The sequence below is a fragment of the Lissotriton vulgaris genome, chromosome 5 (genome assembly GCF_964263255.1).
Source record: "Lissotriton vulgaris chromosome 5, aLisVul1.2, whole genome shotgun sequence".
In the NCBI taxonomy this organism is placed as follows: Eukaryota; Metazoa; Chordata; class Amphibia; order Caudata; family Salamandridae; genus Lissotriton; species Lissotriton vulgaris.
The window spans coordinates 363310186-363330984 of NC_141693.1; positions in this window are offsets into that span (position 1 = coordinate 363310186).

Below are 20799 nucleotides of genomic sequence, written 5' to 3' on the forward strand. Positions count from 1 at the left end.
AGGGGCATGCTTCATGACCGGGCTGTGCTCTTCACTCGGTGGCGCTACAATACTCAGCAGGCTCCTCTTGGGGGCTTTTTGCATGAGCTCTTCTAGTCGCTCTGACCAGTGTTGGCCAGACAGTAGAATGATTCCCTTCACCAAATTCAAGAGGGGATATGGTAGATTGGGAAGGCAATTAGACTGAAATTGGCTATGGGTTGCCTAAATGCAAAATTGTTTATGGCAAAGGTAACTATACCAAGATTAAAATGATCTGTGAACAGGGGCATAATGTGAACCCTAGGTTCTTTAAAAAGGTCAAAATGTTTCAGGTCTAATATGTTCGAATGAGCCTGTGGCAATTCTTCAGGACAAGCAGTTAGTGCCCTTATCTATCCTGAGTTGGATGTAATATTGAAAGTAATTTTTTATCCTACTGGTTCTTGTAGTCACATCTATTTAGATCGATGATGAAGAGTTCTCGCAATGGAGTTCTTGAGCCCATATGACCTGTTTTCCTTGGCCCCTGGTCCATGAAGAAACTGATGCTACATTGAGAAGTGGCTCCATGGCACTCTAAGGGTCCTGTTTATCTGGGATGATGAGGACTTGGAACAACTTGTAGCCATCATCAGTAGGAGGTTACTTCCCAGTGAACAGAGGTGGAGTGCAATTGAAATGGAACACATTGCACTGGGCACTGAAGAAGTTGAGACCAAACTTGTTTGGAACTCACTTCAAGGTTTAAACAGACCACAGACCCCTCAGATGAGGGGTGAGAGTCCCAAACTGTTGAGGTGGTCCATCTCCCAACAGGGAATGGACTTTCCAGTGGAAAATTGCTGTGGAACTGGCAAAGCCAATGCTGATGGTCTTGCCAGGTTCTTTCACCTTTGCCATGAAAGTTCCCATGAGAGTAGGTGGTTTGCCCTACTTTCACCTGAGGGGGGACACATGTTTGACCTGGCATCCTTGGCATGGTATTCCCCCAAACGTTTTTGCCTTCACCCCTCCTGCTTTGCTGAATGTGTTTCTCTTGGCTTTAGGACTCTGGACACTTTACCACTGCTGACCAGTCCTAAATTGCTTGTTCTCTCGCCTTCCAACATGGTAAAATTGGACTACACCCAATTGGCACATATATTTATGTTTAAGTCCTTAGTAAATGGTACTGCATGTACCCAAGCCTGTAAATTAAATGTTACTAGTTGGCTTGCATCACTCATTGTGTCACCCACTAGAGTACCACTTTTCAAACATGTCTAATGCCTGCCTCTGCAGCATGTAGCGCAATTGTAAACTGCCATTTCGATCTGGCAAAATAAACCTTTTACCAGGCATTAACCTTCCTTATTAATACTTATTTGTCACCCCTAAGTTATGCCCTAAAGGCTTATATGGTAGGAAGCATTGTATTTAAAAAGTATGTCTTGTATACTTAGGTTTTACATGTCCCTACACTGGAAAACTCCTAAGGTCTTTTTTAACTGCTGTAAGGTCTATCTCTCCATTGAATTAAAGAGTATTGCCTTCTTACATTTAATATGTGCAAACCTTTAGGTCTCATTTCTGAAAAAGCCACTTTTATAAAGTTACCATTCTCTTGTGTTCTGGGTCACATGACTGTAAATGACTCTGCTGTTGGTATTTGTGTATTTCTTCCAGACAGTAACATAGAGGTGGAGACGATGGGCCATCCTGACAGGATGACTGGGGAGGGCTGCACTTAGCCCCACTCACACTTTGAAGGGCTATGCTCCCCTGCACATACAAGGGAACGTTGCACCAGGTCTGCTCTGCCTTTTGTCACACTCAGACAGTTTTGGGCCTTTAAAGGGGAAAGGAAAGAACTTTCCTGAATCAGATGTGGGGGTAGGACAGGGAGTCGCTCCACATAAAGGTTGGCACCAGGCATAAATATTCCTAGATCTGTGGAAGTTACCGAAGGACTGCCCTGCTTCCAGAGGGCTACCCTGCTGCTTTAAGGACTACCTTTCTGTCTGAGAAGGAAGAATAGACCTGCTGGCCTTCATCCAGGCTATCAGTGGTACACCAGGGATCAGTTGGCGGACCTCCTGTGTGAGTTACAGGGATGCAGCAAGCTTTAGAGGCCTCCCTGCAACTGCCCACTTGACTTGATGCAACTGGACCTGCCTGGACCTGCAACTGGATCTGTCAGAGCCCTGCTGGCCTCTGCCTGAGGGAGTCCTTGATCTCCAAGGAGTGCCTCCCCTGGTCCTAAGCCCTCAGCTCGCATCAAAGTGTACTCCTCCCAAAGAAAAGGTGAAAATGCTGAAGTTTGGGCTCCTCGCTAACGGACCAGTTCACGCAAAACTCTGCTGTCTGCAACTACAGGCAATGCAAAGCTCCTGTGATGCCTGTTATTTGCATCAACAGCAGTCCACGGTGACCAATATTGCACTTCACCCTACTGCATCAACAGCCCTGGACGACTACCGGAGCAACAGTACAGCAATGACCATTTGTGATGCTCGGCCTGCTCATCTCACTACAGCAACAACTGTCCAAGACGCTGAGCCTGCTTTTTGCTACTTCCTCCACCATGAGCGGAAGTCTTTGCACCGGACTTACAAGGTACCTTTTCAGCAGGAGTAACCTGGTCCCTGTATCCGATTCGCACTCCATTGCAGTCGGCCTAAACTTGTGACTTTCCCCCAGTCTAACACGAACAGATAACTGTGAGTGGCACTTTGTGCTTTTCAGGAACTATCTTCACCAATAAACTTTGAACCGGAATACCTCCAGTTCTACTGGTTGGATTTTTGTCATTCTGGTATTATTTTATGTATTAAAATGTACTCTACTTTTCTAAACTGGTTTGAGATTTATTTGTGCTGTCTTTTCACTTTATTACTATTTGTGTGCTGCATAAATACTTTATACTTTGCGTCTAAGTTAAGCCTGACTGCTTTTGTGCCCAGCTATCAGAGGATTAAGCACAGGTTAATTTAGTGACTTTTGGCTGGCCCTCACAGGGATTGTAGTTGTCGCCTGAGTGGGGCTTCCACCTTTCTCAAACAATTACCCAATTTCTTACAGGAAATTTGGCACTTAAAGCAGCAGAAACTAGATTTGCACTAAAAATAAGCGGCCCGCTCCTTGATAAGTCCATCTTATATACACCACTTCTCAGCCGGTGCGTCACTTTTAATATGGGAAAAAGTGATGTATGGGCAGCGCCAGGGGCTTGTTAATAAGCCCCTAAATGCTTAGGCTTTCTCCGCTAACTTATGGCCTCAAAGAATTCCCAGGGCAGTGGATGGCTGAACCTGGGGCTGTCAAAACTGCATAAATCTGTGTTTAGGTAGCCAAATTCAGTGGAGAAAGCCCAACTCCGTTTGTATTTGGCAAACTCGATCAATCAATGACACAAAAAGCAGCACTAATAAGACTTTGGTTAAACTGCTTTAATGACGGATTTTCCCGACGTATAAAGATGCTTTGATTGATTGACATTCTTGGTTCAAGTTAAACAAAGCCGAAAATGGCAACTTTAAATATCACCTTGGTCAGGAACTTGCTCACCCTGAACCTCCTCATTGGGCCCTTATTATTCAATCAACACTTAGCGACCTACAGACGGTCCCGCCGTGGAACCACAAAATATCTTATGAGGATTTTAAACAGTTTCTCAGAAGGACCACAAACTCAAAATCTAAAGACGTCGATTTGCAGTAATTACAGGCAAAACAAACCAAAATGTTTACAATTGCTACCTACCAAACACTGGCACTGCAGGGGCACTTAATTGACCTATCTTAGAAAATGAAGCTTCAGTTCTTACGTCTGCACCTTAGTCTCTTTGATGGAGGAGAAATAGTGCAACAATTGAACTACAAAAGAACCATTTCGGCTTTCTAATGTTGTCCTTACTTCAATGAGTCACTTACACATGTTCTCTACCTTCTCTGTGCCTGCCCAGCTTGCAATTGGGAGATAAATGAACGTTTCGGACCCCCCTTCAGCGAACTGAATATAAGGACATAATATATGTGTATGAGCGGACACCACTGCCTCAATGCAGCTCTGCATTTGGTAATATAGCAGGGGATACGCTAGCCGTTTACACAAAGAAAACAGCCTTTCTGTTAAATAACATGTATATAACACTTTCCAGTAAGGTCCAGTGGCAAGGTAAGGTTCAGAGCACAGAGAGCTATTTTTGCGAAGATCAAAAACTTGCATCAATGGGGGGCTTTTGAAAGGCCTTTCAACATCATTGGACGGAAAAATATAAAAAAATAAAATATAAGGATCAAGCAATTTAGAGTATGAAAAAAAACGCCCAACGCGCTACGATATTGCTGTACGGAAATCTGCAAAAATGTCAGAAAAGGGAGATGACGCAAACATTCCTCTATTCACACCTGAAAATAACTGCCTTTGTACTGAATAGAAGGTCCCTCCTGCACTGTGACTGTCGCTGTCACTGTCTGGGCTGTGTACCGCTGTACAGGAGGGCCAAGTGTTTCATGTCTGGCAGGGGAACAAATTGGAGGTTTTCACTGATGCGTACCTTTGGTTACCAAGGGACTCGGCGTGCCGGCAGCAGCCGCAGGACGCACACAAAGCAGGCAGTGTTGGAGCGCCTGGCGTCTCCGACAGACAAGGTGACCCCACGCCTCCTCATTATCCGCTTCTAGACGGAGGCACGCGGGGCCTGTCGGTGCCGACGAGCCATTGTCCTGCACCAATCATGGCGGCCCGCCTCATCCCGAGCGCGCGCTGTTACCATGCTCCACTCTGCTGCGCGACGTCATTCTGTGCCGCGAAATAAGCAACGAGAGGCTGTCTGCTGGGTAGAGGGTTGGGCCCTCGTCATTGTTGTGTTCCCGTTCAGCCACTGGGACAGAGGCTAATGTGGCCTTACGCTCTGTCTACCACCCAATCCAGGGAGACTCGAGGAACCCACTGGCAGGCCTATAGGCACAAAATAATTAGGTGTGGACTGTAAATTCCGCAGTTTTGCGCTTGCTGCGCAAGTATAAACTCCGCCAACCGCTGCATAGCAGAGTTTTTTCTCACGAGTGGCTTGCCAATGGTAAGTTGGTGAGCGGGAAAATTAAGCATTAGACCGCCTCCCTGAGAGATTTCTCAATGTGGACAGTTGTGGCAGATCTGTTAGAAAGCTGCTGCTTGGGTACAAAATCTACTCGAGCAACAGAAAAAAGTAGTGCCTTCTGGTGCAGTTCGCGCATATTTTACAGCACACGACAAGCTCCCAGCACCAAAAATCAGAACGAGCAGCCAAAGTGCCACATCTCTGCCGCTCGCGTCACTTTGCAGAGTCTTATAGAGTTTTTGGGTAACTCCACGAAACTCCGCTGAGTAAAAGTCAGTGAGTTACGCCGACCCCTAAAAATAATACAGAATGGCGTAGCGTGGCTTAGGAGCTGACTGGAATGGCCGCAGGCGCCGGGAGCTCCGTCGGGGTGTGAGGGCTGTTTACACCTCCGGGGCGCATTTCGGCAGTACGGACCTGCTTCAAAGGCATTTTGAACATCGGAATGTGAGTGCTACCTGACTCACGGAAGAACACTTCGCAGGGTGAGCCCAATGCAGCATATTTTCCTCTTCTATGTTCGCGTCTCCTCAGAAATATCGCGGCCGCCATTTTGATTTTGCTGCTAACGCCGCAATAAAGTAAATCACCTTGCCTCCTGAAGTATTTTCTTGCGCTTATATTGTTGCGCTTTGAACTTTCTCCTCAGTCATATTTGCCTGCTACTTCTGCTTTGCCTGCAGCTCATATGTTTTCTCGTCGAGCTCACAGGAATGCCTATCCCCATTGCTAAATAATGTTAGGCATGAAGATTCTTCTTTTTCTGTGCCTGAAGGATGCCTGATGCAATAAACTTTACTTTCAATACCTGCATGACGCCTATTTAACAAACTGCCTACTTCTCTGTGCTCCCAGACTGCCTGATATTTTACAAATTTTCGGTTTTTGATGTGCCAACTTTACAAACTCGTGAAAATCTCTTTTTCTGCGCCTTGAGACTGCCAAGTGAATAAAGGTTTCTTTTTCAACAGTTCCATGAAGCCAGTCATACTAGAACCTCTTTTTTTCTGCGTTCACATGACCCCACAGGCACAATAGTCTTTTTTCCTACAATCTTATGCTGCAACCAAAATAAAAATAAAGGTCTTTTCCTTGACGAATACTACTTTGAACATAAGCACAGTGTCTTTTATATTCTCTAATTTCTTGTTGGTGTGTGGAATTATGGCGTTGTCTCGTGCCAGTCGGAATATGCCTGCCCAAACCTCTGTGGCAGGGCTGGAGGAATTTAATCCTTTTAATGTTCTTCAAGATACAACAGAGGAACATATTAAAGAGCCTGTTACCTCCAAAGGAGCTATCCCCCGAACAGGGGAGGAAACCAAATACTAAAACTCCTTCTGCAACAGCGTCCACCTCTGGCAAACGGGTTAAAGTGAATCCACCATCTCCCACCAACTCTTCCTCATCCATTTCTATGGAACCTATATTGGAAGAAATGTGTGCGCTTATACCACACATGGAAGAAACTAATACTCGTTTGCAAAACCTTGAGTCTTCTTGGATGCTAACGAAACAGAGAGTTGAAGTCTTGGAATCTCACGTTGATACAGTACAGGAGCTCACTAATCAACTCCCCACTGAAACCAATGAGATTCTCCATCTTAAAAAGCAAATTAAACAGTGGAAAATCGTAATAGACGCAATAACCTCCGTATTTATGGCCTGGCGGAGGGTCTTGAAGGGCCTACTCCAATATCATTTTTTCAAACCTTTTTACCAACGCTTTTGGGACTCCCTGACACTCCTGTATTGAATATCCAGCGGGCTCATCGTCTTGGTCCTCTTCCTCGTTCTGCGTCGTCCTCTTCTAAACCAAGAGGTGTTATTCTATATTTTTTGGAATACATCAACTTGTTGAAAGTCCTCCAAGCAGCTAAGCAAGGTGCGAAGATCACTTGGCATGGCTCAACTCTGTTTTTAGCCCAGGATTATGCCAAAATTACAGCTGATTGTCGAAAGAAATTTTTGGAGTTCAGACCGGAACTGCGTAGATTGAATGCCAGATGAAATGAAATTAAATGAAAGCAAATTTATAACGCGCAAACTCAGCCCAGTGGGCATCAAGGCGCCTAACCAAAATAATTGCATGTCCAGGGAACTAATTACTAGTAAGCTTTCTTGAAGCACCATGTTTTGAGGGCTTTTTTAAATAGGGGCAGTGAGGATAAGGACTTAAGCTCCAGGGGGAGTGCATTCCAAAGACGAGGGGCAACTGAAGAGAAAGCTCTTCCACCCCATCTGGTCTTCTTAGTCCGAGGGATTACCAAGAGATTCTGCTGTGATGAGCGTAAACATCTGCTGGGAACATAGCCAGAGAGAAGTGATCCCAGACCATCAGATGTTCCTGCTTTCAGAGCCCTATGCACTAAACAGATGATTTTGAAAGAGATACGGTGCTTTATAGGGAGCCAGTGAAGGCTCTTTCTGGCTAGAGTGGCAGAGGAGGAGTAGGGGATGTCTAGTACAAATCTTGCTGCCGCATTTTGTACTATTTGGAGACGCTGGATCAGTCCCTTATTGATCTCTGCATACAGTGAGTTGCAGTAGTCCAGTCTTGAACCGACCAGTGCAACCACTGTTTGTTTCCTAGCTTGCGGGGAGAGGTAGTGTACTATCCTTCGGAGAATTTTAATAACTCCCCAACAGGTGGCCACCGTTCTGTTAACCTGAAGGGTCATTGCCAGCGAGGTATCAAAGATGACCCCAAGGTTTCTAGCTGAATATGAGGGGATAGGACAGGTTCCCAAGGATGGCGGCCACCATTCATTTGACCACACATCCTGGTCCTTTCCAAAGATCAGCACCTCGGTCTTGTCGCCATTCAGCCTCAGGGAGTTGAGTATCATCCAGTCAGCGACTGATTGCATACAACTCCTGAAGCTGGACGCGGAGGTGCTAACCGATTGAGCCAGCGACACCATGATCTGAGTTTCGTCTGCATACAACACTACTTCCAATCCCTGCGCTTTTACTAGTCTCGCTAGGGGGGCCACGTAAATGTTAAATAGGGTCGGACTTAAGGCCGACCCCTGTGGCACCCCACATTGCAGAGATTTAGCGGGGGAGAGGTATTCTCCCAGTTTGACCCTCTGTTCTCTGAGGTCTAAAAAAGAGGACAGAAGGCTCAAAGCAGGCCCCTCCACTCCTATCTCTCTCAACCGGGATGTTAAAATCGGGGAGATAGGGTGTCGAATGCTGCGGTCAGATCAAGTAAGACTAGCAGCGTTGTCTGTCCCTGGTCCACTTTCATTCTGATGTTATTTGTCACAATAGTAAGTGCAGACTCTGTGCTATGGGATTTCCTGAACCCATGCTGGGTCTGATCTAAGAACCCAGAAGAGTCCAGGAAGGCAGACAGGTGCGAGTTCAAGTGAGCCTCAAGCATCTTGGCAGGGGCAGGAAGTAAGGAGATGGGTCTGAAATTTTTTAAGATCGTAGGATCGAGGGAAGGCTTTTTAAGTAGTGGCCTGACAATCGCTTTCTTCCAGATTGAAGGAAAAACCCCCTGTGACAGGACACTATTCATTACCTCTAGTAAGGGAGGAAGTAATGTGTCTTTACACTCCTTCAACACTTTGAGAGGACAAGGGTCCAAAGAAGAGTAAGATTTAGTCCTGTTCAACAGTGAATAAAGGTTATCGAGTGTAATCAGTGGGAAGTTAGAGAGAGTTTTGGTAGGATCTTTAGACCAGGCTTCTAGATTTGTGAGAGTCTGGATCGTGTGGCTCCCAAGTGATTTTCTCTGCGTTTCCAGATTGACAGAGATCTCATCGATTTTGGCATAGAAAAAAGTAGAGATCTTATCACAGAGCTCTTGCGATCCTATCACTGGGTCTGGCATTTGTAGTGAACAGAGGGAATCCACTACCTTAAACAACTCCTTCGAAGAGGTGAGAGAGGTTGTAAGGTCAGAGAAAAATTCTTGTTTTGTCTTAATGACCATGGTCTTATATTCGCCTAACAGTCGTTTATGGGTCTCTCTATCTATAGTATCCCATGTTTTCCTCCATTTTCTCTCCTGCCTCCTACATCCCTGTCTCATCAGCCTAAGTGCCTCACTGAACCAGGGGGCGGAGGCCCTTCGCCTTGCTGAATATCGGCGTATCGCTGGAGCTAGAGTATCTATTGCTCCAACAATGGAGTTGGCAAGTTTTTGTACTGCCTGTTCTGGGTCTGGCGGCAGGGAAACAGAGCTAATGAGGGGGGCCAAGGAATCATTAGTGATGTTTTTATAGTTCCTTTTGCCCTCTCCCTGATCCTGTCCCTTCTTAGATGTATCTAGATGGGGAAGGGTCAATTCTATAGGTACTGCTAGGTGGTCTGTCCATACCAGCGGTTCAGGAGTACCCGTCTTAACCCTAGGGTCGTTGGAGAAAACTCCATCCAGCGTGTGACCTGCCCGGTGAGTTGAACCTTTCACCAGTTGAAAAAAGCCACAAGCTTCAAGGGGATCGACCAAGGACAGGGTGTCTTTAGAAGTTAGGTCATCTAGATGAAAATTTAAGTCCCCTAAAATAGTGAAATGGGGCTTGCCAACATATGGCTCCAGGATTCTGAACAGGTCACTGCTAAAATTCGATCTAGGGCCTGGGGGCCTATATATAAGAAGGCCTACAAAGGATGCTGATGGAGATGAGGAGATAAAGAAATGCAATACCTGGAAGGGGTCAGATGGTACCGACAGAGCATTGATCCGGCAGGAAAGATTCGACTGGTAGAGAATCGCCAATCCTCCGCCCCTTCGCTTAACTCTGTCAAATCTGTGCAATGCATAACCATCAGGGATTGCCATTAAAAGGTCATGGCTGAGGTCTCTGTGGCCCAGGTTTCCATAATAAAAACCCAGACAGGTCTTCTAGACATCACAAAGTCATGGAAGGCAACATTGTTCGTCCTGTTTCATCCGTGCCTCTTCAAGGTCACCTACAATAACAAGACCACGACCTATGAAGATCCTGAATTACTCCGGAAGTTCATGAATACTTGCAAAATGGAAGCCATGGATATTTCTCGCCCATGAGTGTCTTCCTTTGGTTTTTGTCCGTTTCCGCTAATTGTTGGTATTGCCTTTTTTATTCTATTGTTTCTTCCTTTGTCTTACATCATTTATTGTGTCATGTATTTCGCTTATTTTCTGTGTTTTTTGTCCAGTGAGTGTTCACAATGGTATTTTATGTTTCACAATGGTTGTTCTCTTTCTATAATGTTGGTCTCTCTGTACCATAACTTTTTCATTTCTTCTTTATCTCTTAGGTATCGGGTTAAAGGTCCTTTACCGTCTTATCCACCCTCGCTTTTCCCCTGGAAGTGTTTCCCTGTCCTTGTTACCCCGCTGTGAAGTTTTCTGGTCCAGCGTTCCATTCCCCTCATATGGCTTCACCACCCCTGTTCTTATCATCTTTTTGTGGTATGTCTTTGTTGCAACATTTTATCATTACCTGCGTTTCTTTTTCTAATTCTGCATGGTTTGTCCTATTTCTATTTTCCTCTGTTCATGCTCTTTCTTTCCCTTTTTCATTTTTTTTCTTCTTCTTTTCTTTTTTCTTATCATTATTCTGGTTTATCTCAGTTATTCTCTATATCTTTCCCTAGTACTTTTCTCTTGTTTCATCAGTTGCATGTTTCCTCATTGCATTCTCTCCCACAGCTACGCTTTATTGCCTCTTTCTCTTCTTGTCTCTTTCTCTCATTTGTTCATCACTGTTCATCCAAAATGAAGTTTAAATGTCTTTGCTATTAATATCTTGGAATGTAAAGGGTTTGGGTTCTCCTATTAAACGTCAACAGGTTTTATCCCATTTAGCTCATTTGAAATGTGATATTGCATTGTTACAGGAAATTCATATTAAGGATGTAGAGGTTGCTAAACTTCGTCGCAATTGGGTTGGTCATGTTTTTGCATCTCCTGGTTCAGGTAAAAGAAACGGGGTCGCTGTCCTTTGTCATAAGCGCCTGAATGTTCAGCTTTTGAGTCAGGACACTGATTCTGATGGTAGATGGGTTGTGGTATCTCTGTTAGTGGATAACATTCCTTTAACTATTTTTAATTTGTATGCTCCTACTGTACATGATCAGCTGTTTTGGCCCCAGATTGTGTCTTCCCTAATGCAAAACACTGATGATTACTTGATTTTAGGTGGCGATTGTAATATGGTTATGGACCCCTTCCTTGACAGGAAATCCAGGACTCGCTTTTCCCCCTTGTCTGTTCATACTCAATTTACCTCTGCCATATCCCAAAGATCTCTTGTTGACTCGTTAGCAAATGGTCTTGTTTCCTCCTCCTTTCCTCTTCTTTGAGGAGTCCGCCAAGGTTGCCCTCTCTCCCCCCTTCTTTTTATTTTAAAGTTAGAAACTTTTCTAACGAAACTCAGACTGAACTCCAATATTTCTGGATTTTCTTATGGCGACTCTCAATTGAAGCTATCTGCTTATGCGGATGATATTCTCCTTTTTATTTCTAAACCTCAAACATCTGTTCCAGCTTTTTTATCCGAAGTCTCTCACTTTCCGTCTGTTTCTGGTTACAAACTTAATACTGATAAATGTGAAATCTTGCCTTTGAATGCCTATTGCTTCCATTCTGATTTTTTATCTTCTTTTTACTGGAATCCTGTTAAAATTAAATACCTAGGCTTATGGTTTACTCCAGTAATCAAAGATACAGTTGCACTAAATATTAAGATTTTCCACACCACTTTGAAAGACTCCACATCGAGATGGAACCCTTTGTTCTTATCTTGGTGGGGCAGGTTGGACTCTATAAAAATGATGTTGGTTCCAATCATTCTATATTTTCTCTCCAATCTTCCAGTTAATATACCTAAAGGTACTTATAAGACTATCTACTCTATACTTTCTCGCTTTCTCTGGAAAAATAGGAAGGCTAGAATGTCTTTCACCAAACTCAAATGCCCTAAACATATGGGTGGTGTCAACTTCCTGGATTTCTCCTCTTATCATGATTCTTTCTTTCTTATGCACCCAACACATCTCCTCTCTGACCGCTTTCCTGACAAGTCTTTACAACCTCTATGGTTTAAGGTTGAATCCTCCCTTTTCCACCCTTTTTCTTTTGAACAATTTCTTTCCTTATCACAAATTCCAAATAGAATGTCTTCTCCAATCTTTAAAAATGCTAGGAAATCTTTTTCTTCTCTTTTTCTAGACGCTGTAGATGATCGCTCCCGTTTCTTACAATCTTTTATTTGGTATAATCCTCTTATTAAAGTCAAAAATAGAACCCTTTTTTGGAAGGATTGGCATGCCCTTGGGCTTTCTTGGGTTCACCAACTCTTTTGTGATAATGTCTGTATTCCGTTCCCTTTGCTTCAGTCTCAATTTTCACTACCATCCTATTTTCTGTCTCAATATATATTACTTTGTTTGGTTGCTCAACACAGTTATGATGCTCTTCTATCTTCTCCTCGAGCTGAGCAAGAGCCGGGCTTTTGGCTTGAGACTGGCTTGAGCTTTCAGTGGGTCATCTAGCTCTAGCCAACCTTCAGATAATTTTCACAGATTGATCATACTGAAAAGAGGGAGAAACCTTGACAAGGGGGTGGGGACATGTGGTTGGGGCTTTGGAAGTCCTCCTCTGCCTTAAAAGCCCGGACCAACTCTGGGCAGTGCCCACCACCCACCCCCTCCCATCGCCTGGGAAGTTTTTAAATGGAGCAACACTAGGCGAAGCATTCACACGTGAGTTGAAAACCTTTTCTGTGAAAGGGTCTCTAGCTCACCATGTGATAGGGCCTCTCCATCAGGTCAACATTTGGTGAGGTGTGAAATGAAGTGTCACACAAAGGCACAGTGTGAGTTGATAGGCCTGCATTGGCAAAGCAAGTATGTATGGCATTAGATGCCAGACTTTTGTCAATGCATGTTTTGTTTGTTAATGGGTTTGTGAAATGTTATCATTGTGGAGCAAATGGGTACTTGCCAATATGTATGTATGTATATATATATATATATATATATATATATATATATATATATATATATATATATATATATATATATATATATATATATATATATATATATATATATATATATATATATATATCCAACCACATGAGTCGCTGTGGAACCCTGCCGCTTTTCAAAGGCGGGCCTCGAACGGGATATCGAATCCCACAAACATCCAACCAATACTTCTCCGGTAAGGAAAAAGGAATCCGGGCCACTTTGAAGTGCAAAGCGTGTTTATTTAGATGGCTTTCTCGACGCGTTTCGCAGTAACTACTGCTTTTTCACGTGAAAAAGCAGTAGTTACTGCGAAACGCGTCGAGAAAGCCATCTAAATAAACACGCTTTGCACTTCAAAGTGGCCCGGATTCCTTTTTCCTTACCGGAGAAGTATTGGTTGGATATATATATATATATATATATATATATATATATATATATATATATATATATATATATATTCACTGAAAAAACCATAGGTTTGACACCAGTTATAGTTAGCTGGAAATTTTACTGACATAAAACCATTGAAATTCCCACGTTATAGTTAGTTGGTCTCACTATAACTTGCGCGTGTAATGCACTGCTGATGACAGCTTATTAAGTGTATTTTAGTGAATATATTTATTAGCGAGTATTGATTAAATATTTAAATGTTTGTATCAGTGTTTCACTTTGTGTATAAGTGGCTGCATGGGTTGGTGAGTAGCTACATGTGTGTATATGGGTTATTAGATGTTTTTTTTAGTATCAGTATGAGTGTCTGTATGGTTTGGTGGGGGTATTACTTAGTACATAGATGCATCAATGACTGACTCACTGTTTGTATGTGTTTGGAAGACGGCATGTGTGCAGGACTGTATGGATGGATGAGTGTGTATATGTGTGTGTTAGTAGGTGAATGACTGTCTCACTAGTGTCTTTATCAGTAACTACATATGTTTTAATCTAGTATATGTGAGTATTGATGTATATAAGTGAGTATATGTGAGAGTGAGAGATTGAAAGAGTTCTTGTTTAAATAAGTATGTGTTTCTATAAGTGATTGTTTAAGAGAGTAAGTATGTGTAAGTTTCCTTAGAAGTAAGGTGGTAGTGTGTGTATAGCTGTATATGCAAATAAATGGATGTTCAATAGTTTATTTGCATGTGTGAGTATGTGTGTGAGCAACTTTTGGAAGACTGTCGGTGTGTTACAGGATGTATAGGTGTATCACTACATATGATGAGTGAGTATATGTATGAGTGGCTATATAGAACTGTTGGTGAATGAGTGGATGTGTATATAAATGGTGGAATTACTGAATTGGTTGTTGTAACTGGTATTGGTATCTCCACTTTTTTGAAAATGTTAGTTTCTATTTTTGAATATGTGTTTCAAGGGTTACTTTACAGTGAAAGGAGGTCTGTCACTCTGTCACAAGGATGGTGTCATCAGTGATGTCATGAATGATGTCACTGACCATGTCATGAGTGATGTAATATGTGATATCATCAGCAGTGCATTACACGCGCAAGTGATAGTGAGTCCAACTAACTATAACGTGGGAATTTCAATGGTTTTAGGTCAGTAAAATTTCCAGCTAACTATAACTGGTGTCAAACCTATGGTTTTTTCAGTGAATTTAATAGGTTTTTTAAATGCTAATTCCTAACTATAACTGGTGTGAAACCTATGGTTTTTTCAGTGAATTTCAATGGTTTTTTAATAGCATTTCTCTATAGGTATAAAAAGTAAAAAAATGTATAACGAATTTTATATTGTATAATTATGTAATTTATTTATTTATTTATTTTTTGTCCCCGGAGCGCTCCCGGGGCGCGTACCGGTGAATGCACGGATAAGCGCAGTGCTTTGGCGCGCTCCGGGGCGCGTACCGGTGAGCGTCCCATTAGCGCTATTCTCGCGTACGAAAACAACATTGTGACGTTTCGCGTAACCCCGTGATGCATCATATAACGCACTGCGTAAGCGCACCTGGGAGCACGCGAGCGCATATGATCGCGCAACGTCCTGACGCGCTTACGCTACGCGCCCCCGGGCGCGCTCAGGGGCGCGGCCCGGAGCGCGTAGCGTAAGCGCGTTGGGTCATGTGACCTGAAAATACAACTTTTTATTGGTTCATTTCACTTTTGGTTTCTTTATTGGTTCATTTCACTTTTGGTTTCCTAATGGTGTATGTCATGTGACATAAAAATAACACTTTTCATTGGTTCAGAACAGTTTTCTTTTCCAAATGATGAAAGACCCCACCTTTTTTCCTCATTCTACCTTTGTGCTTTGAGAGAGGTAGACCTGCAGTTATTTCAGTAGAAAATGACTACATTAGCTGCAGCTGCTGGATCTTTTGGACCACCACCACCACCCCCACCACAAGGACCACCACAACTTCACAGTGGTGGAGATCAAGAAGAGGAGGAGGATGAGGAGGAGGAGGAGAGGAGATTCGTCCGAGAGGACAATATTACCTACAAACCTAAAGAGCACATCATCTGGCAGTTTTTTCAATCCCCAACGACAAAAGAAAAGTTAATGCGCCTAAGTCAACCTGCTTAATATGTCATCAGGAGCTGTCAAGGGGGAATCGCAACAAAAAATACTCCTTTGGCAACCACACCATGATCAGACATATGCAACGGAAGCATCCAAATAACTATGCTAGGGCAGAGGTCAGGGAACTGGCCAGAAACCCTGTCCAATCTTCTGCCAGCACCTCCCAAACTAATGTTTCCACCCCATCGGGACCGGAAGTTAGGGAGATGTGCTCCACCATACAAACAAAGTTTTCCAATTTTAAAATATATATATATATATATATATATATATATATATATATATATATATATATATATATATATATATTACCTACTGGCGGTAGGTAATATATATATATATATATATATATATATATATATATATATATATATATATGTATATATGTATATATATATATATATATATATATATATATATATATATATATATATATATATATATATATATATATTACCTACTGGCGGTCGCCAGTAGGTAGTTATAGTTAGGATCTACTTTCCATAGGAAATCCGCAACTATTGGAAATACCTTTGGCGCTGGTGGAAAAATCTTCGCGAACTTCTCAAAGAAGGTGGCCCGCTCCTCTCCTTCCCTGAAAATGTGGGGAGGGATTGGTCAAGCGGGGGTCGAGATAAAAGGGGGGTCCCAAAACGTGTCCCAACAGCCCGTCCCAACGTTGTCCGGGTATGAATTGCTGCCGGCCAGTAGTACAGTAGTATATTGTTTTGTAGGATTTCGTTTTGATAGCATTTCTAATCTGTGACAGACCTGTGAAACGCTCCGATTCACAGTGCACTGCTGATGCACTTAAGAGTGCGCGTTCAGTAGTATTTGAACTCGAGTTTCCCTACTTTATTTTTCCTTGCAATATTATATAGCGCGAACTCGACAACATGGCATGAGCACAATTTACATTACAGAAGAACACATTAGTTTGTGGTAGGCACGGGGAGACAAAGCGATTTGCCTGGAATCACAGGATTCCAACGTAGCTCCCCAGCTCTAAAGTTCGCAATTCTAGAACTTGTGGCGGGAGGTGTGTCTAAAAGTGTATGTCGGTGCTGGCCATCAATGAAAGAGAGATGTGCATTTTTCAAATGGGTGGTGAAAAAATATGAGTATGTTGCTGGAGATGTGGGCCGTCGTGCCACCAATGTACTTACCGTGGGAGGGTAAACACCCATTATTCCACAACTTTCTTTCCGCATACCATCACTCCGCATACTTTCATTACGAAAGTACCATGACTCCGCAATGCCATTATAACGCATGGCATTACCACTCATACACGTACAACGAAATTCGTTGTAAATGCATGAATGGTAAAAGCATGTTTTTTTTAATGTTTGGATAAGGTAAGTAAGGGTATAGGGGTATATGTACCTGACATACCTCCTGAGGCGGAAGCCGGGAGTGGAAACTGCCGATTTAAAAAAAAAATTGTATATTGTGAATTTACTTGCTTTTTAAAACGCACTTTCCCTTGCCCCCTCCCTCACGACTTCTGGCATTTGCACTTACCTGTAGAGTCGCCGCGCAGCCGATATAAACGCTGCCGCGGGCCAAACACTTCAGCTAATTTTGCCGCCATTACCGCTCGATCGCGGAGGCCACGCCCCCATCGAGGCCACGCCCCCCGCTTGACGCTAATTACAGCACTATAAAAAATGTGCTTTCCTAGGAAGCGCAGCGGACGAGCGCAGCGGGCGCGACGTTTGCACGCCGAAGGCGCGTCTAAGGCAAGCCCGTCTGCGCCCGTCCGCGCACGACCGGGCTCAGGGCCAGAACCTATGCCGGATGGGCACACCGATAGGGTGAGTTACTCACGACGTGCCTTACTATGTATTAGACCTACAAAAAGCACACAATGTCATTATGTTCACGATTCAGACGGACATTTCACAAACTGTGCTATCTGCCTCCCGGTCAAATTACAACTGACTCAAGGACCTATTACACACTCTGGCCTGAAATTAGCAGGACTGATTTGTAGGTCGCTCCCCATGCACGCCCTGCTTATTAACCATCTGCTCGTGGACCACGAGCTAGACATTCTGTTTCTTACGGAAACCTGGCTCACACCGCATTCGGACTCGGATGTGGTTTTGGCTCTGGCCCCGGGTTTCCTTATCCAGTCCCAAGCACGCCCCTGTGGTAGAGGGGGCGGACTGGCCATTTTGCACAGAGACCACTTCTCATGCAGAATTAGCGACGCTTACATCAAGGACTCAGAGAGCTGCCATTTCACCATCCATCTAGCCCGACAACCTCGCTGGCAGGTCTTCTGGTGTACCGCCCCCCGGGTCATTTTGGCCCCTTTGCCAGCACCCTACAAAATTCCATATCAGCTCTTGCCCACTCTACACCCAACTTCACTGTGCTAGGGGACCTCAATATCCATTTTGATGATCCCCTAGACACAGGGGCTGCTGACCTGATACTAGACTTGGCTGCCTATGGTCTCCAACTGGCCAATACCGGAGCCACCCATATCAAGGGCCACTTGCTAGACCCAGTCTTTACAAATGTCCGTACCCTCCAGGCTAGACCCTCTTGCCCCCTCCCCTGGACAGACCATTTTCTGGTCCCCCTTTTTTGGCCGGGAGAATTTAGGAAGCCCCCCAAGACCACCACATACACCCGGGACAGGGCATGGTTCAGACTCTCTATCAAGGACTGGGCCAAGGCTCTAGAATCTACGACCCCCGCCCCCTCCGGGGACCCTGTTACAGCTGATAGTAACTTCAGGAAGTGGATTTCCGACTCACTTGACTCTATCATACCTATAAAAACCCGCGAAGACAAGAGCGGAAGGACAGGTTCAGCCCCCTGGTTTAACTTAGAACTCAGAGCCCTCCGCAAGGAATGTAAAAAAGCTGAGCGACTGTGGACGAAGGATTGGCTTCACTCCAATAAAGACGCATACCGGAGGACTGTGAGAGCATATAAATCTGCTCTGAAAATTTCTAAAACCTCCTACTATGACGATAGGATAAAAAATGCCACTAACTCCGCAAGAGAATCCTATCTCATCGTCAAAGAACTCCTAAAGGTTCCTGAACCGCCACCACTGACCAGGGCCCCTCCAGACAGGAGTAAAGAATTCGCGAAATACTTCGACTCTAAAATCTCCCACATCCTAGACTCACTTCCGCAGCCTAGTCAGCTACCTGGCTGGGACAATGTGACGCCCGACACCTGCACAGTAGGCGCCGCTCGCCCGCGGCTTAATGCCTTCAGGGCGGTCTCATCGGACGAAGTCGAAAAGACTCTGGTCAAAAATGAAAAGTGGCTCCCCCCTTGACCCTGCCCCCATGAGGTTTCTTAAAGCAGTCGCTCCTGCGATTGTTCCTCCAGTTCTGGAGCTGATCAATGCCTCTCTGGCCCAAGGCACCGTCCCCCCCAGCTGGAAGGGAGCGTTAGTTAAAGCCATTCTTAAGAAACCCCAACTGGACCCCGCTGAGCTGGCCAATTATAGACCGATCTCGCTCCTTCCGGGCATCAGCAAAATTGCAGAAAAACTGGTCAACGCTCAGTTGTCCCAGTTCCTGGAATCGAACAATCTGCTGCGACGGTCCCAAACGGGGTTTCGCCCTGGCCAAGGTACGGACACCGCCCTCCTCGTCGTCATCGAGGAGGCAAGGTGCATTTTGGATTCGGGGGGATCAGTGTCAGTGATCCTCCTGGACCTTAGTGCAGCCTTTGACACAGTGAATCACCATGTCCTACTCCATCGGCTGGCCTGGGTGGGACTCAGGGGCACAGCGCTGGCCTGGATAGAGTCATTCCTGTCGGGCCGTTCGTTTCAGGTCTGGGATGGCAGCTCCCGTTCTGACTCTCTTCCTCTGACAAGTGGGGTTCCCCAGGGTTCCTCACTGAGTCCCACCCTTTTTAATGCCTACATGGCCCCCTTGGAGGATGTAGTTGCCCCCTTTGGCATTAAGATTGTTAGTTAAGCGGACGACACGCAACTGGTCATCTCGCTCTCACATCTAGACCAATACCCAGATAATCTCCTGAACTGCCTCCAGAAAATCCACCTCTGGATGTGCGAATCCTCACTCAAACTCAACGGGTCCAAAACAGACGTTATGCTGATGGGCAAGAAATGGTCAGCAATTCCATCATCTGTTTGGCCCGATACCATGGGTGAGGTGCCCGCACCCAGAAAAGAAATTAAGAGTCTGGGGGTCTGGCTTGAACCGGACCTATCCATGAAAACCCAGGCCACTAAAACAGCTGGAACCTGTTTTGGACTTATGCGATCAGTCCGCAAGATCCTTCCTCTGCTCCCCCCTCTTTCCAGGAAACTCCTGGTTCAAGGACTGGTTCTTGCACGACTGGACTACAGCAATGCTGTCTATTTAGGAGCCCCTGAAGCTATTCTGGGCAAGCTACAACGTACCCAAAATGCAGCTGCCCGGATGCTGATGGGCCTTCCCTCCAGATCCTCCGCCAGACCGGCACTTAAGGCACTCCACTGGCTGCCAGTGCGAGAGAGGATCGAGTTTAAGGCTATGTGCATCGCTCACAAGCTCCTCAATGGACAAGGCCCTTTGATTCTAGGAGACATGGTTACCCCGTACAAAGCCTCGAGATCTCTGCGCTCGGACAATGAGCGACTGGCGAATATCCCCAAGTTTAGGAGGGCACGTACCGGAGGTCGCCGCTTCTCAGTAAAGGCAGCCACCCGCTGGAACCTGCTCCCACGCAGTATGCGGTTGGAACCCTGCTACCTGCGCTTTCGCAAGCAACTCAAAACTCTGCTTTTCCCTAAATAAATAGGTCTTTTTCCCCTCTCAGCCAACCCTACAGGTCTCACAGCGGGGGATGACTCCGGGTCACCAGGCGCTCTACAAATCTTTAAATAAATAAATAAATAAATAAATGTTTTGGGGTACTGAGGTATATGTTTTGGGGTGTTTGGGTATTTTAAGGGTTCAGATATAGTTTTGGGTTATGGGGAACAGGGGTAGTTTTAGGTTTTAGGGATAGGTATGGGTTTTGGGGTACAGGGGTATTTTTAGTGTTCAGGGCTAGGTTTGGGTTTTGGGGTACATGGGTATTTTAGGGTTCAGGGGTAGGTCTGGGTTTTGGGGTACAGGGTTATTTTTAGGGTTCAGGGCTAGGGCTAAGTTTGGGTTTTGGGGTACAGGGGTATTTTTAGGGTTCAGGGATAGGTTTGGGTTTTGGGGTACAGGGGT